General features: G+C 53.1%; 2 long non-coding RNA genes across 2 annotated transcripts; one reads left to right on the top strand and one right to left on the bottom strand.

Annotated features, from left to right (window-relative positions):
* Window positions 1–3,139: 3,139 nt before the first annotated feature.
* On the bottom strand, window positions 3,140–5,513 carry LOC127642462 (uncharacterized). The gene is made up of 3 exons (XR_007970368.1): window positions 5,199–5,513; window positions 4,199–4,720; window positions 3,140–3,227 (listed from the first exon to the last, which is right to left on the bottom strand). It is a non-coding gene; the product is annotated as an uncharacterized LOC127642462 (long non-coding RNA).
* An 11,847-nt stretch (window positions 5,514–17,360) lies between these two features.
* On the top strand, window positions 17,361–26,661 carry LOC127642460 (uncharacterized). Its single transcript, XR_007970367.1, has 3 exons — window positions 17,361–17,560; window positions 21,865–22,310; window positions 26,401–26,661. It is a non-coding gene; the product is annotated as an uncharacterized LOC127642460 (long non-coding RNA).
* The last annotated feature ends 1,217 nt before the right edge of the window (window positions 26,662–27,878 follow it).

Here is a 27,878-nt window from a genome sequence, read left to right on the forward strand (position 1 = left end):
CGTCCCCGGACAGCCTATTCGTCCACCTGCGTGCCTAAAGTGACCGCCCTTCACCGTGGTCTTCCTCTCGTCCCACGAACAGCCTATTCGTCCACCGAAGTGACTATTTTTCATCATTGTGCCTAAAGCGCCACCTAAGTGACCTCTCTTCGCCGTGGTCTTCCTCACGTCCCCCGGACAGCCTATTCGTCCACCTGAGTGCCGAAAGTGACCACCCTTCACCGTGGTCTTCCTCTCGTCCCACGAACAGCCTATTCGTCCACCTAAGCGCCTATTTTTCATCACTGTGCCAAAAGCGCCACCTAAGTGACCGCTCTTAGCCGTGGTCTTCCTCACGTCCCACGGACAGCCTATTCGTCCACCTGAGTGCCTAAAGTGACCACCCTTCACCGTGGTCTTCCTCTCGTCCCACGAACAGCCTATTCGTCCACCTAAGTGCCTATTTTTCGTCATTGTGCCTAAAGCGCCACCTAAGTGACCGCTCTTCACCGTGGTCTTCCTCACGTCCCACGGACAGCCTATTCATCCACCTGAGTGCCTAAAGTGACCACTCTTCACCGTGGTCTTCCTCTCGTCCCACGAACAGCCTATTCGTCCACCTAAGTGCCTATTTTTCGTCATTGTGCCTAAAGCGCCACCTAAGTGACTACTCTTCATCCTACTCTTCCTCTCGTCCCACGAACGGCCTATTCGTCCACCTAAGTGCCTATTTTTCGTCATTGTGCCTAAAGCGCCACCTAAGTGACTGCTCTTCATCCTTAGTCTTCCTCACGTCCCACGTAACAGCCTATTCATCCACCTGATTGCCTATTTTTCGTCATTGTGCCCAAAGTGCCACCTGAGTGACCGCTCTTCACCATGGTCTTCCTCACGTCCCACTAACAGCCTATTCATCCACCTAAGTGCCTATTTTTCGTCATTGTGCCCAAAGTGCCACCTGAGTGACCGCTCTTCACCTGGTCTTCCTCACGTCCCACCGAACGGCCTATTCATCCACCTGAGTGACTATTTTTCAGTCATTGTGCCTAAAAGCGCCACCTAAGTGACTACTGTTCATCCTAGTCTTCCTCACGTCCCACCGAACAGCCTATTCATCCACCTAAGTGCCTATTTTTCATCATTGTGCCAAAAGTGCCACCTAAGTGACTACTCTTCCTCCTTAGTCTTCCTCACGTCCCACGAACAGCCTATTCATCCACCTGATTGCCTATTTTTCAGTCATTGTGCCCAAAGTGCCACCTGAGTGACCGCTCTTCACCATGGTCTTCCTCACGTCCCACTAACGGCCTATTCATCCACCTAAGTGACTATTTTTAGTCATTGTGCCTAAAGCGCCACCTAAGTGGCTACTCTTAGATCCTTAGTCTTCCTCACGTCCCACCGAACAGCCTATTCATCCACCTAAGTGCCTATTTTTCAGTCATTGTCCACGAAGTGCCTAAAGTGGCTACTCTTCACCGTAGTCTTCCTCTCGATCCCACGAACAGCCTATTCATCCACCTAAGTGCCTATTTTTCATCATTGTGCCTAAAGTGCCACCTAAGTGACTATTCTTCATCCTAGTCTTCCTCGCGTCCCACGAACAGCCTATTCATCCACCTAAGTGCCTATTTTTCATCATTGTGCCAAAAGCACACCTAAGTGACTACTCTTAGATCCTTAGTCTTCCTCACGTCCCACGAACAGCCTATTCATCCACCTAAGTGCCTATTTTTCAGTCATTGTCCACGAAGTGCCTAAAGTGACTACTCTTCACCGTAGTCTTCCTCTCGATCCCACGAACAGCCTATTCATCCACCTAAGTGCCTATTTTTCATCATTGTGCCTAAAGTGCCACCTAAGTGACTATTCTTCATCCTAGTCTTCCTCAGCGTCCCACGAACAGCCTATTCATCCACCTAAGTGCCTATTTTTCAACATTGTGCCAAAAGCCACCTAAGTGACTACTCTTAGTCCATAGTCTTCCTCAGTCCCACGAACAGCCTATTCATCCACCTAAGTGCCTATTTTTCGTCATTGTCCACGAAGTGCCTAAAGTGACTACTCTTCACCGTAGTCTTCCTCTCGATCCCACCGAACAGCCTATTCATCCACCTAAGTGCCTATTTTTCCCAAAATAGACCCGGGGGCCCCAAACTTTGCAAACTGGTAGCCTAGGGTCCCCACTGCCACATACTAGGAGGACGAGTCCCTAGAGCTCAGGGAAATATTTTTGACCTTCTTTTTTCAAAATCTCTCACAAAGGCCTCTTCCACTCATAGACAGAAAGACCCTCTCCAAAGGGCCCAGTGAAAATATAGGGTAAAGTCATGAAAAAGACTCGGGGCCCACCTAGGATCCTGAATCCCTCCCGAGCGGACCGCCCAAGGACTCGGGGCTGGTCTCGTTCGACAGGGCTAACCGAGACCTTTCCAACGACACCCACCTCGCCTCCCTAGCGCGTGGGAACCGGAGAAAGGGCCCCGCAAGAAGCGCCCATTACGCACGACCTCCCTCCGGAACCGGACCGACCACGGACTCGGGGCCGGTCTCGTTCGACGGGGCTCGCCGAGACCTTTCCAACGACATTAACCTCGCCTCCCTAGCCCGCGGGGAACCGGAGAAAGGGCCCCGAAAAAGTGCCCCTTCCGCCCGACCTCCCTCCGGAACCGGACCGACCACGGACTCGCGCTGGTCTCGTTCGACGGGCGCGTCGAGACCTTTCCGGAGAGCCCAGGGACAAGTGCGTGAGGCTCCGGGTTCCGGAGGAATCGGCCCGTACCGACCGGCGTCCCGCGGACGCTGCTCCCGAACCGGAGCAACCACGGCGTCGGGACCGGTCTCGTGCAAAGGTCTGCCCGAGCCCTGTCGAAAGAGCCCGACCTGGCCTCCCTAGCGCACCGTCGCGCAGGACGGCGGCCCCCGTACCTTACCGGGGCGCGTAGGAACGCGTTCGGGACCCTGCCTCCGAAACCGGAGCGAACCTGGACCCGTTCGCCACTGGGCCGACGCGGCTCGCTCAGACCCTTCGAACGAGCCCTGCCTCGTCTCTCTGACCCTCGCGGACTCGGAGTTACGTCACTAGGAGTGCGCACTAGACGGAGACTAAGCTTTAGGCGGCCGGCCTCCCGTGACAGAGGGGCCCCAACGGGTCGAAGGGCCCCAAACTTTGCATCCTGGTAGCCTAGGGTCCCCACTGCCACATACTAGGAGGACGAGTCCCTAGAGCGCAGGGAAATATTTTTGACCTCCTTCTTTCAAAATCTCTCACAAAGGCCTCTTCCACTCATAGACAGAAAGACCTTCTCCAAAGGGCCCAGTGAAAATATAGGGTAGGGTTAGGAAACAGACTCGGGGCCCACCTAGGACCCTGAAACCCTGGATCCTGACCCAGGGGCCCCAGGACTACCACCGTGTCAAATTTGGAGCAGCTGCGCACCTTTTGACCCCTGCTTTCCAGGCGTCCGTCCTGCAACCTATTCGACGTAGGCTGTTCGTTGACACTTGGGCCAATTAAGCACGCAGACGGGTCGAAGGGACACGAGGCTCCAGACACGGCCCCAGGGGCCCCTGACGAGGCGAGGGTGTCAATTTCGGGCCAAACGGAGTCATCGGCTGCAGTTTGGCCCCCAGGGGGCCCGAGGGGCCCCAAACTCGCAACCTGGTAGCCTAGGGTCCCCACTGCCACATACTAGGAGGGCCGAGTCCCTAGAGCGTAGGGAAATATTTTTGACCTTTTGAACCCTGCTTTCCAGGCGTCCAGTCCTGCAACCTATTCGACGTGGGCTGTTCGTTGACACTTGGGCCAATTAAGCACGCAAGCGGGTCGAAGGGACACGAGGCTCCAGTCACGGCCCCAGGGGCCCCTGACGAGCGTGGGTGTCAATTTCGGGCCAAGCGGAGGCATCGTCTGCTTTTTGGCCCCGAGGTCGAGGGCCCCAAACTTCGCATCCTGGTAGCCTAGGGTCCCCACTACCACATACTCGGAGGACCGAGTCCCTAGAGCGCAGGGAAATATTTTTGACCTTTTGACCCCTGCTTTCCAGGCGTCCGGTCCTGCAACCTATTCTATGTAGGCTGTTAGTTGACACGGAGTCATCGGCTGCAGTTTGGCCCCGAGGGTCCGAGGGGCCCCAAACTTCGCATCCTGGTAGCCTAGGGTCCCCACTGCCACATACTAGGTGGACCGAGTCCCTAGAGCGCAGGAAATATTTTTGACCTTCTTTTTTCAAAATCTCTCACAAAGGCCTCTTCCACTCATAGACAGAAAGAGCCTCTCCAAAGGGCCCAGTGAAAATACAGGGTAGGGTTAGGAAACAGACTGGGGGCCCACCTAGGACCCCGAAACCCTGGATCCTGACCCAGCGGCCCCTGGACTACCACCGTGTCAAATTTGGAGCAGCTGCGACCTTTTGACCCCTGCTTTCCAGACGTCCGTCCTGCAACCTATTCGACGTAGGCTGTTCGTTGACACTTGGGCCAATTAAGCACGAAAACGGGTCGAAGGGACACGAGGCTCCAGTCACGGCCCCAGGGGAGCCTGACGATGCGTGGGTGTCAATTTTGGGCCAAACGGAGGCATCGTCTGCTGTTTGGCCCCCGGGGGGTCCGAGGGGCCCCAAACTTCGCATCCTGGTAGCCTAGGGTCCCCACTGCCACATACTCGGAGGACGAGTCCCTAGAGCGCAGGGAAATATTTTTGACCTTTTGATCCCTGCTTTCCAGGCGTCCGTCCTGCAACCTATTCGACGTAGGCTGTTCGTTGACACTTGGGCCAATTAAGCACAGACGGGTCGAAGGGACACGAGACTCCACTCACGGCCCCAGGGGCCCCTGACGAGGCGTGGGTGTCAATTTCGAGCCAAACGGAGTCATCGGCTGCAGTTTGGCCCCGGGGCCGAGGGGCCCCAAACTTCGCATCCTGGTAGCCTAGGGTCCCCACTGCCACATACTAGGAGGGCGAGTCCCTAGAGCGCAGGGAAATATTTTTGACCTTCTTTTTCAAAATCTCTCACAAAGGCCTCTTCCACTCATAGACAGAAAGAGCCTCTCCAAAGGGCCCAGTGAAAATACAGGGTAGGGTTAGGAAACAGACTGGGGGCCCACCTAGGACCCCGAAACCCTGGATCCTGACCCAGCGGCCCCTGGACTACCACCGTGTCAAATTTGGAGCAGCTGCGACCTTTGACCCCTGCTTTCCAGGCGTCCGATCCTGCAACCTATTCGACGTAGGCTGTTCGTTGACACTTGGGCCAATTAAGCACGAAAACGGGTCGAAGGGACACGAGGCTCCAGTCACGGCCCCAGGGGAGCCTGACGATGCGTGGGTGTCAATTTTGGGCCAAACGGAGGCATCGTCTGCTGTTTGGCCCCCGGGGGGTCCGAGGGGCCCCAAACTTCGCATCCTGGTAGCCTAGGGTCCCCACTGCCACATACTCGGAGGACGAGTCCCTAGAGCGCAGGGAAATATTTTTGACCTTTTGATCCCTGCTTTCCAGGCGTCCGTCCTGCAACCTATTCGACGTAGGCTGTTCGTTGACACTTGGGCCAATTAAGCACGCAAACGGGTCGAAGGGACACGAGACTCCACTCCACGGCCCCAGTGGCCCCTGACAGGCGTGGGTGTCAATTTCGAGCCAAGCGGAGTCATCGGCTGCAGTTTGGCCCCGGGGCCGAGGGGCCCCAAACTTCGCATCCTGGTAGCCTAGGGTCCCCACTGCCACATACTAGGAGGGCCGAGTCCCTAGAGCGCAGGGAAATATTTTTGACCTTCTTTTTCAAAATCTCTCACAAAGGCCTCTTCCACTCATAGACAGAAAGAGCCTCTCCAAAGGGCCCAGTGAAAATACAGGGTAGGGTTAGGAAACAGACTGGGGGCCCACCTAGGACCCCGAAACCCTGGATCCTGACCCAGCGGCCCCTGGACTACCACCGTGTCAAATTTGGAGCAGCTGCGACCTTTGACCCCTGCTTTCCAGGCGTCCGTCCTGCAACCTATTCGACGTAGGCTGTTCGTTGACACTTGGGCCAATTAAGCACGAAAGCGGGTCGAAGGGACACGAGGCTCAGTCACGGCCCCAGGGAGCCTGACGATGCGTGGGTGTCAATTTCGGGCCAAACGGAGGCATCGTCTGCTGTTTGGCCCCGAGAGTCGAGGGGCCCCAAACTTCGCATCCTGGTAGCCTAGGGTCCCCACTGCCACATACTAGGAGGACCGAGTCCCTAGAGCGCAGGGAAATATTTTTGACCTTTTGATCCCTGCTTTCCAGGCGTCCGATCCTGCAACCTATTCGACGTAGGCTGTTCAGTTGACACTTGGGCCAATTAACCTGCAGCGGGTCGAAGGGACACGAGACTCCACTCACGGCCCCAGGGGCCCCTGGCCGAGCGTGGGTGTCAATTTCGGGCCAAGCGGAGTCATCGGCTGCAGTTTGGCCCCGGGGCCCGAGGGGCCCCAAACTTCGCATCCTGGTAGCCTAGGGTCCCCACTGCCACATACTAGGAGGACCGAGTCCCTAGAGCCAGGGAAATATTTTTGACCTTCTTTTTCAAAATCTCTCACAAAGGCCTCTTCCACTCATAGACAGAGAGAGCCTCTCCAAAGGGCCCAGTGAAAATACAGGGTAGGGTTAGGAAACAGACTGGGGGCCCACCTAGGACCCCGAAACCCTGGATCCTGACCCAGGGGCCCCTGGACTACCACCGTGTCAAATTTGGAGCAGCTGCGACCTTTTGACCCCTGCTTTCCAGGCGTCCATCCTGCAACCTATTCGACGTAGGCTGTTCGTTGACACTTGGGCCAATTAAGCCGCAGCGGGTCGAAGGGACACGAGGCTCCAGTCACGGCCCCAGGGAGCCTGACGATGCGTGGGTGTCAATTTCGGGCCAAGCGGAGGCATCGTCTGCTGTTTGGCCCCGGAGTCCGAGGGGCCCCAAACATCGCATCCTGGTAGCCTAGGGTCCCCACTGCCACATACTAGGAGGGCCGAGTCCCTAGAGCGCAGGGAAATATTTTTGACCTTTTGATCCCTGCTTTCCAGGCGTCCGTCCTGCAACCTATTCGACGTAGGCTGTTCGTTGACACTTGGGCCAATTAAGCACTAAAGCGGGTCGAAGGGACACGAGACTCCACTCACGGCCCCAGGGGCCCCTGACCGGCGTGGGTGTCAATTTCGGGCCAAGCGGAGGCATCGGCTGCAGTTTGGCCCCTGGGGCCCGAGGGGCCCCAAACTCGCATCCTGGTAGCCTAGGGTCCCCACTGCCACATACTAGGAGGACGAGTCCCTAGAGCGCAGGGAAATATTTTTGACCTTCTTTTTCAAAATCTCTCACAAAGGCCTCTTCCACTCATAGACAGAGAGAGCCTCTCCAAAGGGCCCAGTGAAAATACAGGGTAGGGTTAGGAAACAGACTGGGGGCCCACCTAGGACCCCGAAACCCTGGATCCTGACCCAGGGGCCCCTGGACTACCACCGTGTCAAATTTGGAGCAGCTGCGACCTTTTGACCCTGCTTTCCAGGCGTCCGATCCTGCAACCTATTCTATGTAGGCTGTTCAGATTGACACTTGGGCCAATTAAGCCTGCAGCGGGTCCGAAGGGACACGAGGCTCCAGACTACGGCCCCAGGGGCCCCTGACGAGGCGTGGGTGTCAATTTCGGGCCAAGCGGAGTCATCGGCTGCAGTTTGGCCCCGGGGCTCGAGGGGCCCCAAACTTGCATCCTGGTAGCCTAGGGTCCCCACTGCCACATACTAGGAGGACAAGTCCCTAGAGCGCAGGGAAATATGTTTGACCTTTTGACCCCTGCTTTCCAGACGTCCGATCCTGCAAGCAAACGGGTCGAAGGGACACGAGGCTCAGACGCGGCCCCAGGGGCCCCTGACAAGGCATGGGTGTCAATTTGGGCCAAACAGAGTCATCGGCTGCAGTTTGGCCCCTGGGGCCCGAGGGGCCCCAAACTTCGCATCCTGGTAGCCTAGGGTCCCCACTGCCACACACTAGGAGGGCCGAGTCCCTAGAGCGCAGGGAAAATTTTAACACCCACCTGGGACCCTGAAATCCGGGACCCTGAACTGGGGTTCCCTGGACTACCACCGTGTCAAATTTGGAGGAAATTAATGAAAATAGGCACCTAGGTGGATGAATAGGCTGTTAGGTGGGACGAGAGGAAGAATACGGTGAAGAGTAGGCACTTAGGTGGGCTTTAGGCACAATGATGAAAAATAGGCACTTAGGTGGATGAATAGGCTGTTAGGTGGGACGAGAGGAAGAGTGCGGTGAAGAGTAGGCACTTACGTGGGCTTTAGGCACAATGATGAAAAATAGGCACTTAGGTGGATGAATAGGCTGTTAGGTGGGACGAGAGGAAGACTACGGTGAAGAGTAGGCACTTAGGTGGCACCTTAGGCACAAGATGAAAAATAGGCCCTTAGGTGGATGAATAGGCCGTTAGGTGGGATCGAGAGGAAGACTAAGCTGAAGAGTAGGCACTTAGGTGGCACCTTAGGCACAAGGATGAAAAATAGGCCCTTAGGTGGATGAATAGGCCGTTAGGTGGGACCGAGAGGAAGACTACGGTGAAGAGTAGGCACTTAGGTGGCACTTTAGGCACAATGATGAAAAATAGGCACTTAGGTGGATGAATAGGCCGTTAGGTGGGACGAGAGGAAGACTACGGTGAAGAGTAGGCACTTAGGTGGCACTTTAGGCACAAGGATGAAAAATAGGCCCTTAGGTGGATGAATAGGCCGTTAGGTGGGACCGAGAGGAAGACTACGGTGAAGAGTAGGCACTTAGGTGGCACTTTAGGCACAAGGATGAAAAATAGGCCCTTAGGTGGATGAATAGGCCGTTAGGTGGGACGAGAGGAAGACTACGGTGAAGCGTAGGCACTTAGGTGGCACTTTAGGCACAATGATGAAAAATAGGCACTTAGGTGGATGAATAGGCTGTTTGTGGGACAGGATTAGGGAACCTGGCCCCTAGTGGTGGAAAAAACATCCACCTAAGTGCCTATGGTTCCGTAAACCAAATCCTGAGGAAAACCATTCATTTAAGTCGATGCGTTGGATCCGAAATGGTGCCTTTTCATCCATTACGTACACCTTTTACGCCATATTGCAACTTATTTGAATTGAGAAAAGTCCACAGACTGCCTAAGTTCCCTAACGCTATTTATGGTACTTCACCTCCTGAATAACTTAAATGACAGCCCTTTGGCCTTAAATCCCTAAAGCTGTGGCGCCCCTAATAATTTTTGGCCCCCAAGCGGCGCCTCACGGATCGATCAGGCCTCTCCCCTGAGGCGGGGACGGTGGTCCGGTCTCCTGAGACCCTCCAGGGGCCCACGCAACAGGGCAAAATGGCCCCAAAAGGCAATTTTTCTGGTAAGTCACAGGGCCGGATGCATTATTCATATGACATTTAAAGGTCATATTTCATAACTACAGTGGTTTTATGAGGTAAAACCTACTGTACACCACACAGGGGACACACCACAACACACTGATGTACATTTCAGATATTATTTATGAAAAATTTGCATAATATTCAACTGTCCGGGAAGCCATTAGGGCACCTGTCAAATAGGTGACAGGCTCTTTTTGACAGAATGTATCTCGAGAACTAAGCCGACTTTGGTCTCCATACTCTGGGGTCATGGGGGTCCCACTGGTACCTCCCATGCCCAGAATATGGAGCTCCAAGTTGGCGTGGTTTCGAGATACACCGATCAAATTTCCACAGGATGTTGCCATATCTCAGGAACCAAGCCGACTTCGGGCTCCAAACTCTGGGGTCATGGGGATCCCACTGGTACCTCCCATGCCCAGAATATGGAGCTCAAGTAGGCGTGGTTTCAGATACACCCGGTCAAATTTACACAGGAAGTTGCCATATCTCAGGAACCAAGCCGACTTCGGGCTCCATACTCTGGGGTCATGGGGGCCCACTGGTACCTCCCAATGCCCAGAGTATGGAGCTCCAAATAGGCGTGGTTTCGGAGATACACCCGGTCAAAGCTGCACAGGAAGTGACCGTATCTCGGAAAGGGAAGGTCCCAGGAGCTGGGGGCGGTGGGGTCTGAAGGAGCCTTATGGGCCCCCTCATGCCCGCAGTTTGGAGCTCCAACTGGCTTAACTCCAAAGATACATCCGGTTATACAAAAGGGACTTTTGGACAAAGCGGTCGATATCTCGGAAATTACGAGACCCAGCGAATCGTCCTTTGGGGCGAAGAGGGGCTCCTAGGGGCCCTCTTAGACCCCAGAGTCCGAGCCTCTGGGACCCTTCCTTCCGAAGTGCACCCTTTCCTGTTGGGCCCCTTATCTCGGACCGTGGGGGCGCTAGAATCTCGGGATAGGTCCCGTTGGATAGGGCCCCTCGGGACCTTACTTTGACCCAAATTTAGTGTCGCTAGGCGGCCGGGTCCCCGAGTTATAGCCGTTCAAAATTTAGAGCCATCCTGCAACTTATTCGACAGAGCCCTACAGGCTTCCCCTGACAGTACAATAATGGGTCATATTTCATAACTACAGTGGTTTTATGAGGTGAAACCTACTGTACACCACACAGGGGACACACCACAACACACTGATGTACATTTCAGATACTATTTATGAAAAATTTGCATAATACTTCGACTGTCAGGGGAAGCCTATAGGGAACCCGTCAAATAGGTTACAGGATGGATGCTGTTTCTGACTTAGACATTTTCAGTGGGTCAGATCCTGTAAAGATTTGGGAATTTCACCATATGTGGTGAAGTCCAGTCAGTAACTTATTAAGCTACAGGTTGGATGCTGATTTTGACGGGTGTATCTCGACAACCAAGCCGACTTTCGGCTCCATACTCTGGGGTCATGGGGGTCACAAGGGTCCCTACCCACGCCCAGAGTATGGAGCTCCAAGTCGGCTTGGTTCCAGATACACCGGTCAAAGTCCAATCCAGGGAAGCCTATAGGGCACCCGTCAAATAAGTTACAGGATGGATGCTGTTTCTGACTTAGACATATTCAGCGGGTCAGATCCTGTAAAGATTTGGGAATTTCACCATATGTGGTGAAGTCCTGTCAGTAACTTATTAAGCTACAGGTTGGATGCTGATTTTGACCAGGTGTATCTCGACAGCCAAGCCGACTTTCGGCTCCATACTCTGGGGTCATGGGGGGCACAGGGGTCCCTACCCATGCCCAAAGTATGGAGCTCAAAGTCGGCGTGGTTTCCGAGATACACCCGGTCTAAGTCCCATCCAGTGGGAAGCCTATAGGGCACCCGTCAAATAGGTTACAGGATGGATGCTGTTTTTGACCGGATGTATCTCAGGAACCAAGCCGACTTTGGTCTCCATACTCTGGGGTCATGGGGGTCCCACTGGTACCTCCCCATGCCCAAAGTATGGAGCTCCAAGTAGGCGTGGTTTCGAGATACACCGGTCAAAGTTCCACAGGAAGTTGCCATATCTCAGGAACCAAGCCGAATTCGGGCTCCATACTCTGGGGTCATGGGGGTCCCACTGTTACCTCCCAATGCCCAGAGTATGGAGCTCCAAATCGGCGTGGTTTCTGAGATACACCCGGTCAAAACTGCACCGAAGTGACCGTATCTCCGAGAGGGAAGGTCCCAGGAGCTGAGGGTGGTGGGGTCAGAAGGGGCCCTATGGGCCCCCTCATGCCCGTAGTTTGGAGCTCCAACTCGAGCTAACTCCCAATATACACCCGGTTATACATAAGGGACTTTTGGACAAAGCGGTCTATATCTTGGAAATGGCGAGGCCCAGCGGATCGTCCTTTGGGGCGGTGAGGGGCTCCTAGGGGCTCTCTCAGACCCCAGAGTCCCGAGCCTCTGGAACCCTTCCTTCCGAAGTGCACCCTTTCCTGTTGGGCCCCGTATCTCGGACCGTGGGGGGGTTAGAGCTCGGGCTAGGGCCCGTTGGAGAGGGCCGCTCGGGACCTTACTTTGACCCGAGTTTGGTGTCGCTAGGCGGCCGGTTCCCCGAGTTATATCCGTTCAAAGTTTGGTGCCAACCTGCAACTTATTCGACAGAGCCCCTACAGGCTTCCCCCTGACAGTGCAATAATGGGTCATATTTCATAACTACAGTGGTTTTATGAGGTGAAACCTACTGTACACCACACAGGGGACACACCACAACACACTGATGTACATTTCAGATACTATTTATGAAAAATTTGCATAATACTCGACTGTCCAGGGGGAAGCCTATAGGGCACCCGTCAAATAGGTTACAGGATGGATGCTGTTTCTGACTTAGACATATTCAGCGGGTCAGATCCTGTAAAGATTTGGGAATTTCACCATATGTGGTGAAGTCCAGTCAGTAACTTATTAAGCTACAGGTTGGATGCTGATTTTGACCGGGTGTATCTCGACAACCAAGCCGACTTTCGGCTCCATACTCTGGGGTCATGGGGGTCACAAGGGTCCCTACCCGCCCAGAGTATGGAGCTCAAGTCGGCTTGGTTCCGAGATACACCGGTCAAATCTCATCAGGGGAAGCCTATAGGGCACCCGTCAAATAAGTTACAGGATGGATGCTGTTTCTGACTTAGACATTTTCAGCGGGTCAGATCCTGTAAAGATTTGGGAATTTCACCATATGTGGTGAAGTCCTGTCAGTAACTTATTAAGCTACAGGTTGGATGCTGATTTTGACCGGGTGTATCTCGACAGCCAAGCCGACTTTCGGCTCCATACTCTGGGGTCATGGGGGCACAGGGGTCCCTACCCATGCCCAAAGTATGGAGCTCAAAGTCGGCGTGGTTTCGAGATACACCCGGTCTAAATCCCATCCAGTGGGAAGCCTATAGGGCACCCGTCAAATAGGTTACAGGATGGATGCTGTTTTTGACCGGATGTATCTCAGGAACCAAGCCGACTTTGGTCTCCATACTCTGGGGTCATGGGGGTCCCACTGGTACCTCCCATGCCCAAAGTATGGAGCTCAAGTAGGCGTGGTTTCCGAGATACACCCGGTCAAAGTTCCACAGGAAGTTGCCATATCTCAGGAACCAAGCCGAATTCGGGCTCCATACTCTGGGGTCATGGGGGTCCCACTGTTACCTCCCAATGCCCAGAGTATGGAGCTCCAAATCGGCGTGGTTTCGAGATACACCCGGTCAAAACTGCACCGGAAGTGACCGTATCTCCGAGAGGGAAGGTCCCAGGAGCTGAGGGTGGTGGGGTCAGAAGGGGCCCTATGGGCCCCCTCATGCCCGTGGTTTGGAGCTCCAACTCGGCTTAACTCCCAATATACACCCGGTTATACATAAGGGACTTTTGGACAAAGCGGTCTATATCTTGGAAATGGCGAGGCCCAGCGGATCGTCCTTTGGGGCGGTGAGGGGCTCCTAGGGGCTCTCTCAGACCCCAGAGTCCCGAGCCTCTGGAACCCTTCCTTCCGAAGTGCACCCTTTCCTGTTGGGCCCATTATCTCGGACCGTGGGGGGTTAGAGCTCGGGCTAGGGCCCGTTGGAGAGGGCCGCTCGGGACCTTACTTTGACCCGAGTTTGGTGTCGCTAGGCGGCCGGTTCCCGAGTTATATCCGTTCAAAGTTTGGTGCCAACCTGCAACTTATTCGACAGAGCCCCTATAGGCTTCCCCTGACAGTACAATAATGGGTCATATTTCATAATTACAGTGGTTTTATGAGTGAAACCTACTGTACACCACACAGGGGACACACCACAACACACTCATGCACATTACAGCCATTAATTATGCACAATTTGCATAATATTCGACTGTCCAGGGGGAAGCCTATAGGGCACCCGTCAAATAGGTTACAGGATGGATGCTGTTTCTGACTTAGACATATTCAGCGGGTCAGATCCTGTAAAGATTTGGGAATTTCACCATATGTGGTGAAGTCCAGTCAGTAACTTATTAAGCTACAGGTTGGATGCAGATTTTGACCGGGTGTATCTCAGGAACCAAGCCGACTTTGGGCTCCATACTCTGGGGTCATGGGGGTCACAAGGGTCCCTACCCACGCCCAGAGTATGGAGCTCCAAGTCGGCTTGGTTCCCGAGATACACCCGGTCAAATCTCATCCAGGGGGAAGCCTATAGGGCACCCGTCAAATAGGTTACAGGATGGATGCTGTTTCTGACTTAGACATTTTCAGCGGGTCAGATCCTGTAAAGATTTGGGGATTTCACCATATGTGGTGAAGTCCAGTCAGTAACTTATTAAGCTACAGGTTGGATGCTGATTTTGACCGGGTGTATCTCAGGAAGCAAGCCGACTTTGGGCTCCATACTCTGGGTTCATGGGGGTCCCACTGGTACCTACCCATGCCCAGAGTATGGAGCTCAAAGTCGGCGTAGTTTCGAGATACACCGGTCAAATCTGAACCGGAAGTGACTGTATCTCGGAAAGGGAAGGTCCCAGGAGCTGGGAGTGGTGGGGTCAGAAGGGGCCCTATGGGCCCCCCTCATGCCCGTAGTTTGGTGCTCCAACTCGGCTTATCTCCCAAGATACACCCGGTTATACATAAGGGACTTTTGGACATAGCGGACGATATCTCGGAAATGGCGAGGCCCAGCGGATCGTCCTTTTAGGTCGGTGAGGGTCTCCTAGGGACCCTCTCAGACCCCAGAGTCCCGAGGCTCTGGGACCCTTCCTCTGAAGTGCACCCTTTCCTGTTGGGCCCCTTATCTCGGACCGTGGGGAGCTAGAAGATCGGGCCAGGGCCCGTTGGAGAGAGCCCCTCGGGACCTTACTTTGACCCGAGTTTGGTGTCAGCTAGGCGGCCGGGTCCCGAGTTATAGCCGTTCAAAATTTGGAGCCAACCTTCAACTTATTAGACAGAGCCCTATAGGCTTCCCCTGACAGTACAATAATGGGTCATATTTCATAATTACAGTGGTTTTATGAGGTGAAAACTACTGTACAACACACAGGGACACACCACAACACACTGATGTACATTTCAGCTATTATTTATGCACAATTTGCATAATATTCGACTGTCAGGGGAAGCCTATAGGGCACCCGTCAAATAGGTTACAGGATGGATGCTGTTTCAGACTTAGACATATTCAGTGGGTCAGATCCTGTAAAGATTTGGGGATTTCACCATATGTGGTGAAGTCCAGTCAGTAACTTATTAAGCTACAGGTTGGATGCTGATTTTGACGGGTGTATCTCAGAGAACCAAGCCAACTTTAGGCTCCATACTCTGGGGTCATGGGGGCACAAGGGTCCCTACCCATGCCCAGAGTATGGGGCTCAAAGTCAGCTTAGTTCGAGATACACCGGTCAAATCTCATCCAGGGAAGCCTATAGGGCACCGTCAAATAGGTTACAGGATGGATGCTGTTTCTGACTTAGACATTTTCAGCGGGTCAGATCCTGTAAAGATTTGGGGATTTCACCATATGTGGTGAAGTCCAGTCAGTAACTTATTAAGCTACAGGCTGGATGCTGATTTTGACGGGTGTATCTAGAGAACCAAGCCGACTTTGGCTCCATACTCTGGGGTCATGGGGGCACAAGGGTCCCTACCCATGCCGGAGGTTGGAGCTCCACGTCGGCGTGGTTTCGAGACTACACCGGTCAATTTCCCATATTTGACCGGGCATATCTCAGGAACCAAGCCGACTTTGGGATCCATGCCCTGGGGTCATGGGGGCACAAGGGTCCATACCCATGCCCAGAGTATGGAGCTCCAAGTCGAGCTTAGTTCCGAGATACACCGGTCAAATCTCATCCAGGGGAAGCCTATAGGGCACCCGTCAAATAGGTTACAGGATGGATGCTGTTTCTGACTTAGACATTTTCAGCGGGTCAGATCCTGTAAAGATTTGGGGATTTCACCATATGTGGTGAAGTCCAGTCAGTAACTTATTAAGCTACAGGTTGGATGCTGATTTTGACCGGGTGTATCTCGAGAACCAAGCCGACTTTCGGCTCCATACTCTGGGGTCATGGGGGGCACAAGGGTCCCTACCCATGCCCAGAGTATGGGGCTCAAGTCGACTTAGTTCCGAGATACACCGGTCAAATCTCATCCATTGGGAAGCCTATAGGGCACCCGTCAAATAGGTTACAGGATGGATGCTGTTTCTGACTTAGACATTTTCAGCGGGTCAGATCCTGTAAAGATTTGGGGATTTCACCATATGTGATGAAGTCCAGTCGGTAACTTATTAAGCTACAGGTTGGATGCTGATTTTGACCGGGTGTATCTCAGGAAGCAAGCCGACTTTGGGCTCCATACTCTGGGTTCATGGGGTCCCACTGGTACCTACCCATGCCCAGAGTATGGAGCTCAAAATCGGCGTAGTTCAGATACACCAGTCAAATCTGAACCGGAAGTGACTGTATCTCGGAAAGGGAAGGTCCCAGGAGCTGGGGGCTGTGGGGTCAGAAGGGGCCCTATGGGCCCCCCTCATGCCCGTAGTTTGGTGCTCCAACTCGGCTTATCTCCCAAGATACACCCGGTTATACATAAGGGACTTTTGGACAAAGCGGACGATATCTCGGAAATGACGAGGCCCAGCGGATCGTCCTTTTGGTCGGTGAGGGTCTCCTAGGGACCCTCTCAGACCCCAGAGTCCCGAGGCTCTGGGACCCTTCCTTACGAAGTGCACCCTTTCCTGTTGGGCCCCTTATCTCGGACCGTGGGGGCGCTAGAAGATCGGGCCAGGGCCCGTTGGAGAGGGCCCCTCGGGACCTTACTTTGACCCGAGTTTGGTGTCGCTAGGCGGCCGGGTCCCGAGTTATAGCCGTTCAAAATTTGGAGCCAACCTTCAACTTATTCGACAGAGCCCCTATAGGCTTCCCCCTGACAGTACAATAATGGGTCATATTTCATAATTACAGTGGTTTTATGGGGTGAAACCTACTGTACACCACACAGGGGACACACCACAACACACTCATGCACATTACAGCTATTATTTATGCACAATTTGCATAATATTCGACTGTCCAGGGGGAAGCCTATAGGGCACCCGTCAAATAAGTTACAGGATGGATGCTGTTTCTGACTTAGACATATTCAGTGGGTCAGATCCTGTAAAGATTTGGGGATTTCACCATATGTGGTGAAGTCCAGTCAGTAACTTATTAAGCTACAGGTTGGATGCTGATTTTGACCGGGTGTATCTCAGGAACCAAGACGACTTTCGGCTCCATACTCTGGGGTCATGGGGGGCAAAAGGGTCCCTACCCATGCCCAGAGTATGGGGCTCCAAGTCGGCTTAGTTCCCGAGATACACCCGGTCAATTTCCCATATTTGACCGGGCATATCTCAGGAACCAAGCCGACTTTGGGATCCATACTCTGGGGTCATGGGGGGCACAAGGGTCCCTACCCATGCCCGGAGTTTGGAGCTCCAAGTCGGCGTTGTTTCCGAGATACACCCGGTCAAATTCCCATATTTGACCGGTAATATCTCAGGAACCAAGCCGACTTTGGGATCCATGCCCTGGGGTCATGGGGGTCACAAGGGTCCCTACCCATGCCCATAGTATGGGGCTCCAAATCGGCTTAGTTCCCGAGATACACCCGGTCAAATCTCATCCAGGGGGAAGCCTATAGGGCACCCGTCAAATAGGTTACAGGATGGATGCTGTTTCTGACTTAGACATATTCAGCGGGTCAGATCCTGTAAAGATTTGGGGATTTCACCATATGTGGTGAAGTCCAGTCGGTAATTTATTAAGCTACAGGTTGGATGCTGATTTTGACCGGGTGTATCTCGAGAACCAAGCCGACTTTCGGCTCCATACTCTGGGGTCATGGGGGGCACAAGGGTCCCTACCCATGCCCGGAGGTTGGAGCTCCAAGTCGGCGTTGTTTCCGAGATACACCCGGTCAAATTTCCATATTTGACCGGTAATATCTCAGGAACCAAGCCAACTTTGGGATCCATACTCTGGGGTCATGGGGGGCACAAGGGTCCCTACCCATGCCCAGAGTATGGGGCTCCAAGTCGGCTTAGTTCCCGAGATACACCCGGTCAAATCTCATCCAGGGGGAAGCCTATAGGGCACCCGTCAAATAAGTTACAGGATGGATGCTGTTTCTGACTTAGACATTTTCAGCGGGTCAGATCCTGTAAAGATTTGGGGATTTCACCATATGTGGTGAAGTCCAGTCGGTAACTTATTAAGCTACAGGTTGGATGCTGATTTTGACCGGGTGTATTTCGAGAACCAAGCCGACTTTCGGCTCCATACTCTGGGGTCATGGGGGGCACAAGGGTCCCTACCCATGCCCAGAGTATGGGGCTCCAAGTCGGCTTAGTTCCGAGATACACCGGTCAAATCTCATCCAGGGGAAGCCTATAGGGCACCCGTCAAATAGGTTACAGGATGGATGCTGTTTCTGACTTAGACATTTTCAGCGGGTCAGATCCTGTAAAGATTTGGGGATTTCACCATATGTGGTGAAGTCCAGTCAGTAACTTATTAAGCTACAGGCTGGATGCTGATTTTGACCGGGTGTATCTCGAGAACCAAGCCGACTTTCGGCTCCATACTCTGGGGTCATGGGGGGCACAAGGGTCCCTACCCATGCCCGGAGATTGGAGCTCCAAGTCGGCGTGGTTTCCGAGATACACCCGGTCAATTTCCCATATTTGACCGGGTGTATCTCAGGAACCAAGCCGACTTTGGGCTCCATACTCTGGGTTCCTGGGGGTCCTACTGGTACCTACCCATGCCCAGAGTATGGAGCTCAAAGTCGGCGTAGTTTCCGAGATACACCCGGTCAAATCTGCACCTGAAGTGACTGTATCTCGGAAAGGGAAGGTCCCAGGAGCTGGGGGCGGTGGGGTCAGAAGGGTCCCTATGGCCGCCCTCAGGCCCGTAGTTTGGTGCTCCAACTCGGCTTATCTCCCAAGATACACCCGGTTATACATAAGGGACTTTTGGACAAAACGGTCGATATCTCGGAAATAACGAGGCCCAGCGGATCGTCCTTTGGGGCGGAGAGGGGCTCCTAGGGGCCCTCTCAGACCCCAGAGTCCCGAGCCTCTGGGACCCTTCCTTCCGAAGTGCACCCTTTCCTGTTGGGCCCCTTATCTCGGACCATGGGGGCGCTAGAAGCTCGGGCCAGGGCCCGTTGGAGAGGGCCCCTCGGGACCTTACTTTGACCCGAGTTTGGTGTCGCTAGGCGGCGGGTCCCGAGTTATAGCCGTTCAAAATTTGGAGCCAACCTGCAACTTATTCGACAGAGCCCCTATAGGCTTCCCCCTGACAGTACAATAATGGGTCATATTTCATAATTACAGTGGTTTTATGAGGTGAAACCTACTGTACACCACACAGGGGACACACCACAACACACTGATGCACATTTCAGCTATTATTTATGCACAATTTGCATAATATTCGACTGTCCAGTGGGAAGCCTATAGGGCACCCGTCAAATAGGCTACAGGATGGATGCTCTTTTTGACTTAGACATTTTCAGCGGGTCAGATCCTGTAAAGATTTGGGGATTTCACCATATGTGGTGAAGTCCAGTCGGTAACTTATTAAGCTACAGGTTGGATGCTGATTTTGACCGGGTGTGTTTCGAGAACCAAGCCGACTTTCGGCTCCATACTCTGGGGTCATGGGGGGCAGAAGGATCCCTACCCATGCCCAGAGTATGGGGTTCCAAGTCGGCTTAGTTCCCGAGATACACCCGGTCAAATCCCATCCAGGGGGAAGCCTATAGGGCACCTGTCAAATAAGTTACAGGATGGATGCTGTTTCTGACTTAGACATTTTCAGCGGGTCAGATCCTGTAAAGATTTGGGGATTTCACCATATGTGGTGAAGTCCAGTCAGTAACTTATTAAGCTACAGGTTGGATGCTGATTTTGACCATGTGTATCTCGAGAACCAAGCCGACTTTCGGCTCCATACTCTGGGGTCATGGGGGCACAAGGTCCCTACCCATGCCCAGAGTATGGAGCTCCAAGTCGGCTTAGTTCCCGAGATACACCGGTCAAATCTCATCCAGGGGAAGCCTATAGGGCACCCGTCACATAGGTTACAGGATGGATGCTGTTTCTGACTTAGACATTTTCAGCGGGTCAGATCCTGTAAAGATTTGGGGATTTCACCATATGTGGTGAAGTCCAGTCAGTAACTTATTAAGCTACAGGTTGGATGCTGATTTTGACCGGGTGTATTTTGAGAACCAAGCCGACTTTCGGCTCCATACTCTGGGGTGATGGGGGGCACAAGGGTCCCTACCCATGCCCAGAGTATGGAGCTCCAAGTCGGCGTGGTTTCCGAGAAACACCCGGTCAATTTCCCATATTTGACCGGGCATATCTCAGGAACCAAGCCGACTTTGGGATCCATGCCCTGGGGTCATGGGGGTCACAAGGGTCCCTACCCATGCCCATAGTATGGGGCTCCAAGTCGGCTTAGTTCCCGAGATACACCCGGTCAAATCTCATCCAGGGGAAGCCTATAGGGCACCTGTCAAATAAGTTACAGGATGGATGCTGTTTATGACTTAGACATTTTCAGCGGGTCAGATCCTGTAAAGATTTGGGGATTTCACCATATGTGGTGAAGTCCAGTCAGTAACTTATTAAGCTACAGGTTGGATGCTGATTTTGACCGGTGTATTTCGAGAACCAAGCCGACTTTGGCTCCATACTCTGGGGTCATGGGGGCACAAGGGTCCCTACCCATGCCCAGAGTATGGAGCTCCAAGTTGGCGTGGTTTCCGAGATACACCGGTCAAAGTCCCATCCCGGTAAAAGTTCGGACCGCTTTATCTCCCGAACCGGACCAAGCACGGACTAGGGGCCAGTCTGGTTCGAAAGGGCTGCCCGAGACCTTTCCAACGAGCCGGCCTCGCCTCTCTAGCCCACCGGGAACATAAAAAGGGCCCACGGTGCAGCCGGAGGGGAGACAGCCTGTCAGTGGTGCTGAAAGGAAAGCGGCATCGACTTTCTTCATTCATCGGCCTCTACCCTCGCCGTCCGGTGGGCTAGAGAGCGGGGAGGGTGTCGTTGGAAAGGTCTCGAAGAGCCACGTCGAGCGAGACCGGTCCGAGTCCGTGCTCGGTCGGTTCGGAGAGAGGTTTTGCGTAAGGGCGTTACACTGGGGCCACTAACTCCGGTTCCTCTTGGGCTAGAGAGTCAAGACAGGGGTCATCGGAGGCGTCTCGAGGGGCCCTTTCCAACGAGCCCAGACACGAGAGAGTTGGTGCCGGGTTCGGAGCCATGGTGCGAGAGTGCAAAATGCCATCTCGGTCTCCGGGCGTATCTCGGAAAGGGAAGGTCCCAGGAGCTGGGGGCGGTGGGGTCAGAAGGGGCCCTATGGGACCCTCTAATGCCCGGAGAATGGAGCTCATACTCGGCTTATCTCCCAAGATACACCCGGTTATACATAAGGGACTTTTGGACAAAATGGTCGATATCTTGGAAATGACGAGGCCCAGCGGATCGTCCTTTGGGGCGGAGAGGGGCTCCTAGGGGCCCTCTCAGACCCCAGAATCCCGAGCCTCTGGGACCCTTCCTTCCGAAGTGCACCCTTTCCTGTTGGGCCCCTTATCTCGGACCGTGGGGGAGCTAGAAGCTCGGGCCAGGGCCCGTTGGAGAGGGCCCCTCGGGACCTTCCTTTGACCCGAGTTTGGTGTCGCTAGGCGGCCGGGTCCCAGAGTTATAGCCGTTCAAAATTTGGAGCCAACCTGCAACTTATTCGACAGAGCCCATATAGGCTTCCCCCTGACAGTACAATAATGGGTCATATTTCATAATTACAGTGGTTTTATGAGTGAAACCTACTGTACACCACACAGGGGACACACCACAACACACTGATGTACATTTCAGCTATTATTTATGCACAATTTGCATAATATTCGACTGTCCAGGGGGAAGCCTATAGGGCACCCGTCAAATAGGTTACAGGATGGATGCTGTTTCTGACTTAGACATTTTCAGCGGGTCAGATCCTGTAAAGATTTGGGGATTTCACCATATGTGGTGAAGTCCAGTCAGTAACTTATTAAGCTACAGGCTGGATGCTGATTTTGACCGGGTGTATCTCGAGAACCAAGCCGACTTTCGGCTCCATACTCTGGGGTCATGGGGGGCACAAGGGTCCCTACCCATGCCCGGAGATTGGAGCTCCACGTCGGCGTGGTTTCCGAGATACACCCGGTCAATTTCCCATATTTGACCGGGCATATCTCAGGAACCAAGCCGACTTTGGGATCCATACTCTGGGGTCATGGGGGGCACAAGGGTCCCTACCCATTCCCAGAGTATGGAGCTCAAAGTCGGCGTAGTTTCCGAGATACACCCGGTCAATTCTGAACCGGAAGTGACTGTATCTCGGAAAGGGAAGGTCCCAGGAGCTGGGGGCGGTGGGGTCAGAAGGGGCCCTATGGGCCCCCCTCATGCCCGTAGTTTGGTGCTCCAACTCGGCTTATCTCCCAAGATACACCCGGTTATACATAAGGGACTTTTGGACAAAACGGACGATATCTCGGAAATGACGAGGCCCAGCGGATCGTCCTTTTGGTCGGTGAGGGTCTCCGAGGGACCCTCTCAGACCCCAGAGTCCCGAGGCTCTGGGACCCTTCCTTACGAAGTGCACCCTTTCCTGTTGGGCCCCTTATCTCGGACCGTGGGAGCGCTAGAAGATCGGGCCAGGGCCCGTTGGAGAGGGCCCCTCGGGACCTTACTTTGACCCGAGTTTGGTGTCGCTAGGCGGCCGGGTCCCCGAGTTATAGCCGTTCAAAATTTGGAGCCAACCTTCAACTTATTCGACAGAGCCCTATAGGCTTCCCCTGACAGTACAATAATGGGTCATATTTCATAATTACAGTGGTTTTATGAGGTGAAACCTACTGTACACCACACAGGGACACACCACAACACACTCATGCACATTACAGCTATTATTTATGCACAATTTGCATAATATTCGACTGTCCAGGGGAAGCCTATAGGGCACCCGTCAAATAAGTTACAGGATGGATGCTGTTTCTGACTTAGACATTTTCAGCGGGTCAGATCCTGTAAAGATTTGGGGATTTCACCATATGTGGTGAAGTCCAGTCAGTAACTTATTAAGCTACAGGTTGGATGCTGATTTTGACGGGTGTATTTTGAGAACCAAGCCGACTTTCGGCTCCATACTCTGGGGTCATGGGGGCACAAGGGTCCCTACCCATGCCCAGAGTATGGGGCTCCAAGTCGGCTTAGTTCCGAGATACACCCGGTCAAATCTCATCCAGGGGAAGCCTATAGGGCACCCGTCAAATAAGTTACAGGATGGATGCTGTTTCTGACTTAGACATATTCAGCGGGTGAGATCCTGTAAAGATTTGGGGATTTCACCATATGTGGTGAAGTCCAGTCAGTAACTTATTAAGCTACAGGTTGGATGCTGAATTTGACCGGGTGTATCTCAGGAACCAAGGCGAATTTGGGCTCCATACTATGGGGTCATGGGGGCCCAAGGGTCCCTACCCATGCCCGGAGATTGGAGCTCAAGTCGGCTTAGTTCCGAGATACACCCGGTCAAATCTCATCCAGGGGAAGCCTATAGGGCACCCGTCAAATAAGTTACAGGATGGATGCTGTTTCTGACTTAGACATTTTCAGCGGGTCAGATCCTGTAAAGATTTGGGGATTTCACCATATGTGGTGAAGTCCAGTCGGTAACTTATTAAGCTACAGGTTGGATGCTGATTTTGACCGGGTGTATTTCGAGAACCAAGCCGACTTTCGGCTCCATACTCTGGGGTCATGGGGGTCCCACTGGTACCTACCCATGCCCAGAGTATGGAGCTCAAAGTCGGCGTGGTTTCGAGATACACCCGGTCAATTCTGAACCGGAAGTGACTGTATCTCGGAAAGGGAAGGTCCCAGGAGCTGGGGGCGGTGGGGTCAGAAGGGGCCCTATGGGCCCCCTCATGCCCGTAGTTTGGTGCTCCAACTCGGCTTATCTCCCAAGATACACCCGGTTATACATAAGGGACTTTTGGACAAAACGGACGATATCTCGGAAATGACGAGGCCCAGCGGATCGTCCTTTTGGTCGGTGAGGGTCTCCTAGGGACCCTCTCAGACCCCAGAGTCCCGAGGCTCTGGGACCCTTCCTTACGAAGTGCACCCTTTCCTGTTGGGCCCCTTATCTCGGACCGTGGGGACGCTAGAAGATCGGGCCAGGGCCCGTTGGAGAGGGCCCCTCGGGACCTTACTTTGACCCGAGTTTGGTGTCGCTAGGCGGCCGGGTCCCCGAGTTATAGCCGTTCAAAATTTGGAGCCAACCTTCAACTTATTCGACAGAGCCCCTATAGGCTTCCCCTGACAGTACAATAATGGGTCATATTTCATAATTACAGTGGTTTTATGGGGTGAAACCTACTGTACACCACACAGGGGACACACCACAACACACTCATGCACATTACAGCTATTATTTATGCACAATTTGCATAATATTCGACTGTCCAGGGGGAAGCCTATAGGGTACCCGTCAAATAGGTTACAGGATGGATGCTGTTTCTGACTTAGACATGTTCAGCGGGTCAGATCCTGTAAAGATTTGGGGATTTCACCATATGTGGTGAAGTCCAGTCAGTAACTTATTAAGCTACAGGTTGGATGCTGAATTTGACGGGTGTATCTCAGGAACCAAGGCGACTTTGGGCTCCATACTATGGGGTCATGGGGGCCCAAGGGTCCCTACCCATGCCCGGAGATTGGAGCTCCAAGTCGAGCTTAGTTCCGAGATACACCGGTCAAATCTCATCCAGGGGAAGCCTATAGGGCACCCGTCAAATAAGTTACAGGATGGATGCTGTTTCTGACTTAGACATATTCAGCGGGTCAGATCCTGTAAAGATTTGGGGATTTCACCATATGTGGTGAAGTCCAGTCAGTAACTTATTAAGCTACAGGTTGGATGCTGATTTTGACCGGTGTGTTTAGAGAACCAAGCCGACTTTGGGATCCATGCCCTGGGGTCATGGGGGCAGAAGGATCCCTACCCATGCCCAGAGTATGGGGTTCCAAGTCGAGCTTAGTTCCCGAGATACACCCGGTCAAATCCCATCCAGGGGGAAGCCTATAGGGCACCTGTCAAATAAGTTACAGGATGGATGCTGTTTCTGACTTAGACATTTTCAGCGGGTCAGATCCTGTAAAGATTTGGGGATTTCACCATATGTGGTGAAGTCCAGTCAGTAACTTATTAAGCTACAGGTTGGATGCTGATTTTGACCATGTGTATCTCGAGAACCAAGCCGACTTTCGGCTCCATACTCTGGGGTCATGGGGGGCACAAAGGTCCCTACCCATGCCCAGAGTATGGAGCTCAAGTCGGCTTAGTTCCCGAGATACACCCGGTCAAATCTCATCCAGGGGAAGCCTATAGGGCACCCGTCACATAGGTTACAGGATGGATGCTGTTTCTGACTTAGACATTTTCAGCGGGTCAGATCCTGTAAAGATTTGGGGATTTCACCATATGTGGTGAAGTCCAGTCAGTAACTTATTAAGCTACAGGTTGGATGCTGATTTTGACCGGGTGTATTTTGAGAACCAAGCCGACTTTCGGCTCCATACTCTGGGGTCATGGGGGCACAAGGGTCCCTACCCATGCCCAGAGTATGGAGCTCCAAGTCGGCGTGGTTTCCAGAAACACCGGTCAATTTCCCATATTTGACCGGGCATATCTCAGGAACCAAGCCGACTTTGGGATCCATACTCTGGGGTCATGGGGGCACAAGGGTCCCTACCCATGCCCGGAGTTTGGAGCTCCAAGTCGGCGTTGTTTCGAGATACACCGGTCAAATTCCCATATTTGACCGGTAATATCTCAGGAACCAAGCCGACTTTGGGATCCATGCCCTGGGGTCATGGGGGTCACAAGGGTCCCTACCCATGCCCATAGTATGGGGCTCCAAATCGGCTTAGTTCCCGAGATACACCCGGTCAAATCTCATCCAGGGGGAAGCCTATAGGGCACCTGTCAAATAGGTTACAGGATGGATGCTGTTTCTGACTTAGACATTTTCAGCGGGTCAGATCCTGTAAAGATTTGGGGATTTCACCATATGTGGTGAAGTCCAGTCAGTAACTTATTAAGCTACAGGCTGGATGCTGATTTGACCGGGTGTATCTCGAGAACCAAGCCGACTTTCGGCTCCATACTCTGGGGTCATGGGGGGCACAAGGATCCCTACCCATGCCCGGAGATTGGAGCCCCACGTCGGCGTGGTTTCGAGATACACCCGGTCAATTTCCCATATTTGACCGGGCATATCTCAGGAACCAAGCCAACTTTGGGATCCATACTCTGGGGTCATGGGGGGCACAAGGGTCCCTACCCATTCCCAGAGTATGGAGCTCAAAGTCGGCGTAGTTTCCGAGATACACCCGGTCAATTCTGAACCGAAGTGACTGTATCTCGGAAAGGGAAGGTTCCAGGAGCTGGGGGCGGTGGGGTCAGAAGGGGCCCTATGGGCCCCCCTCATGCCCGTAGTTTGGTGCTCCAACTCGGCTTATCTCCCAAGATACACCCGGTTATACATAAGGGACTTTTGGACAAAACGGACGATATCTCGGAAATGACGAGGCCCAGCGGATCGTCCTTTTGGTCGGTGAGGGTCTCCTAGGGACCCTCTCAGACCCCAGAGTCCCGAGGCTCTGGGACCCTTCCTTACGAAGTGCACCCTTTCCTGTTGGGCCCCTTATCTCGGACCGTGGGGCGCTAGAAGATCGGGCCAGGGCCCGTTGGAGAGGGCCCCTCGGGACCTTACTTTGACCCGAGTTTGGTGTCGCTAGGCGGCCGGGTCCCCGAGTTATAGCCGTTCAAAATTTGGAGCCAACCTTCAACTTATTCGACAGAGCCCCTATAGGCTTCCCCTGACAGTACAATAATGGGTCATATTTCATAATTACAGTGGTTTTATGGGGTGAAACCTACTGTACACCACACAGGGGACACACCACAACACACTCATGCACATTACAGCTATTATTTATGCACAATTTGCATAATATTCGACTGTCCAGGGGAAGCCTATAGGGCACCCGTCAAATAAGTTACAGGATGGATGCTGTTTCTGACTTAGACATTTTCAGCGGGTCAGATCCTGTAAAGATTTGGGGATTTCACCATATGTGGTGAAGTCCAGTCAGTAACTTATTAAGCTACAGGTTGGATGCTGATTTTGACGGGTGTGTTTGAGAACCAAGCCGACTTTGGGATCCATGCCCTGGGGTCATGGGGGAAGAAGGATCCCTACCCATGCCCAGAGTATGGGGTTCCAAGTCGGCTTAGTTCCCGAGATACACCGGTCAAATCCCATCCAGGGGAAGCCTATAGGGCACCTGTCAAATAGGTTACAGGATGGATGCTGTTTCTGACTTAGACATTTTCAGCGGGTCAGATCCTGTAAAGATTTGGGGATTTCACCATATGTGGTGAAGTCCAGTCAGTAACTTATTAAGCTACAGGTTGGATGCTGATTTTGACCATGTGTATCTCGAGAACCAAGCCGACTTTCGGCTCCATACTCTGGGGTCATGGGGGCACAAAGGTCCCTACCCATGCCCAGAGTATGGAGCTCCAAGTCGACTTAGTTCCCGAGATACACCGGTCAAATCTCATCCAGGGGAAGCCTATAGGGCACCCGTCACATAGGTTACAGGATGGATGCTGTTTCTGACTTAGACATTTTCAGCGGGTCAGATCCTGTAAAGATTTGGGGATTTCACCATATGTGGTGAAGTCCAGTCAGTAACTTATTAAGCTACAGGTTGGATGCTGATTTTGACCGGTGTATTTTGAGAACCAAGCCGACTTTCGGCTCCATACTCTGGGGTCATGGGGGCACAAGGGTCCCTACCCATGCCCAGAGTATGGAGCTCCAAGTCGGCGTGGTTTCCAGAAACA

Source organism: Xyrauchen texanus, unplaced genomic scaffold, assembly GCF_025860055.1.
Source record: "Xyrauchen texanus isolate HMW12.3.18 unplaced genomic scaffold, RBS_HiC_50CHRs HiC_scaffold_63, whole genome shotgun sequence".
Lineage (NCBI taxonomy): Eukaryota > Metazoa > Chordata > Actinopteri > Cypriniformes > Catostomidae > Xyrauchen > Xyrauchen texanus.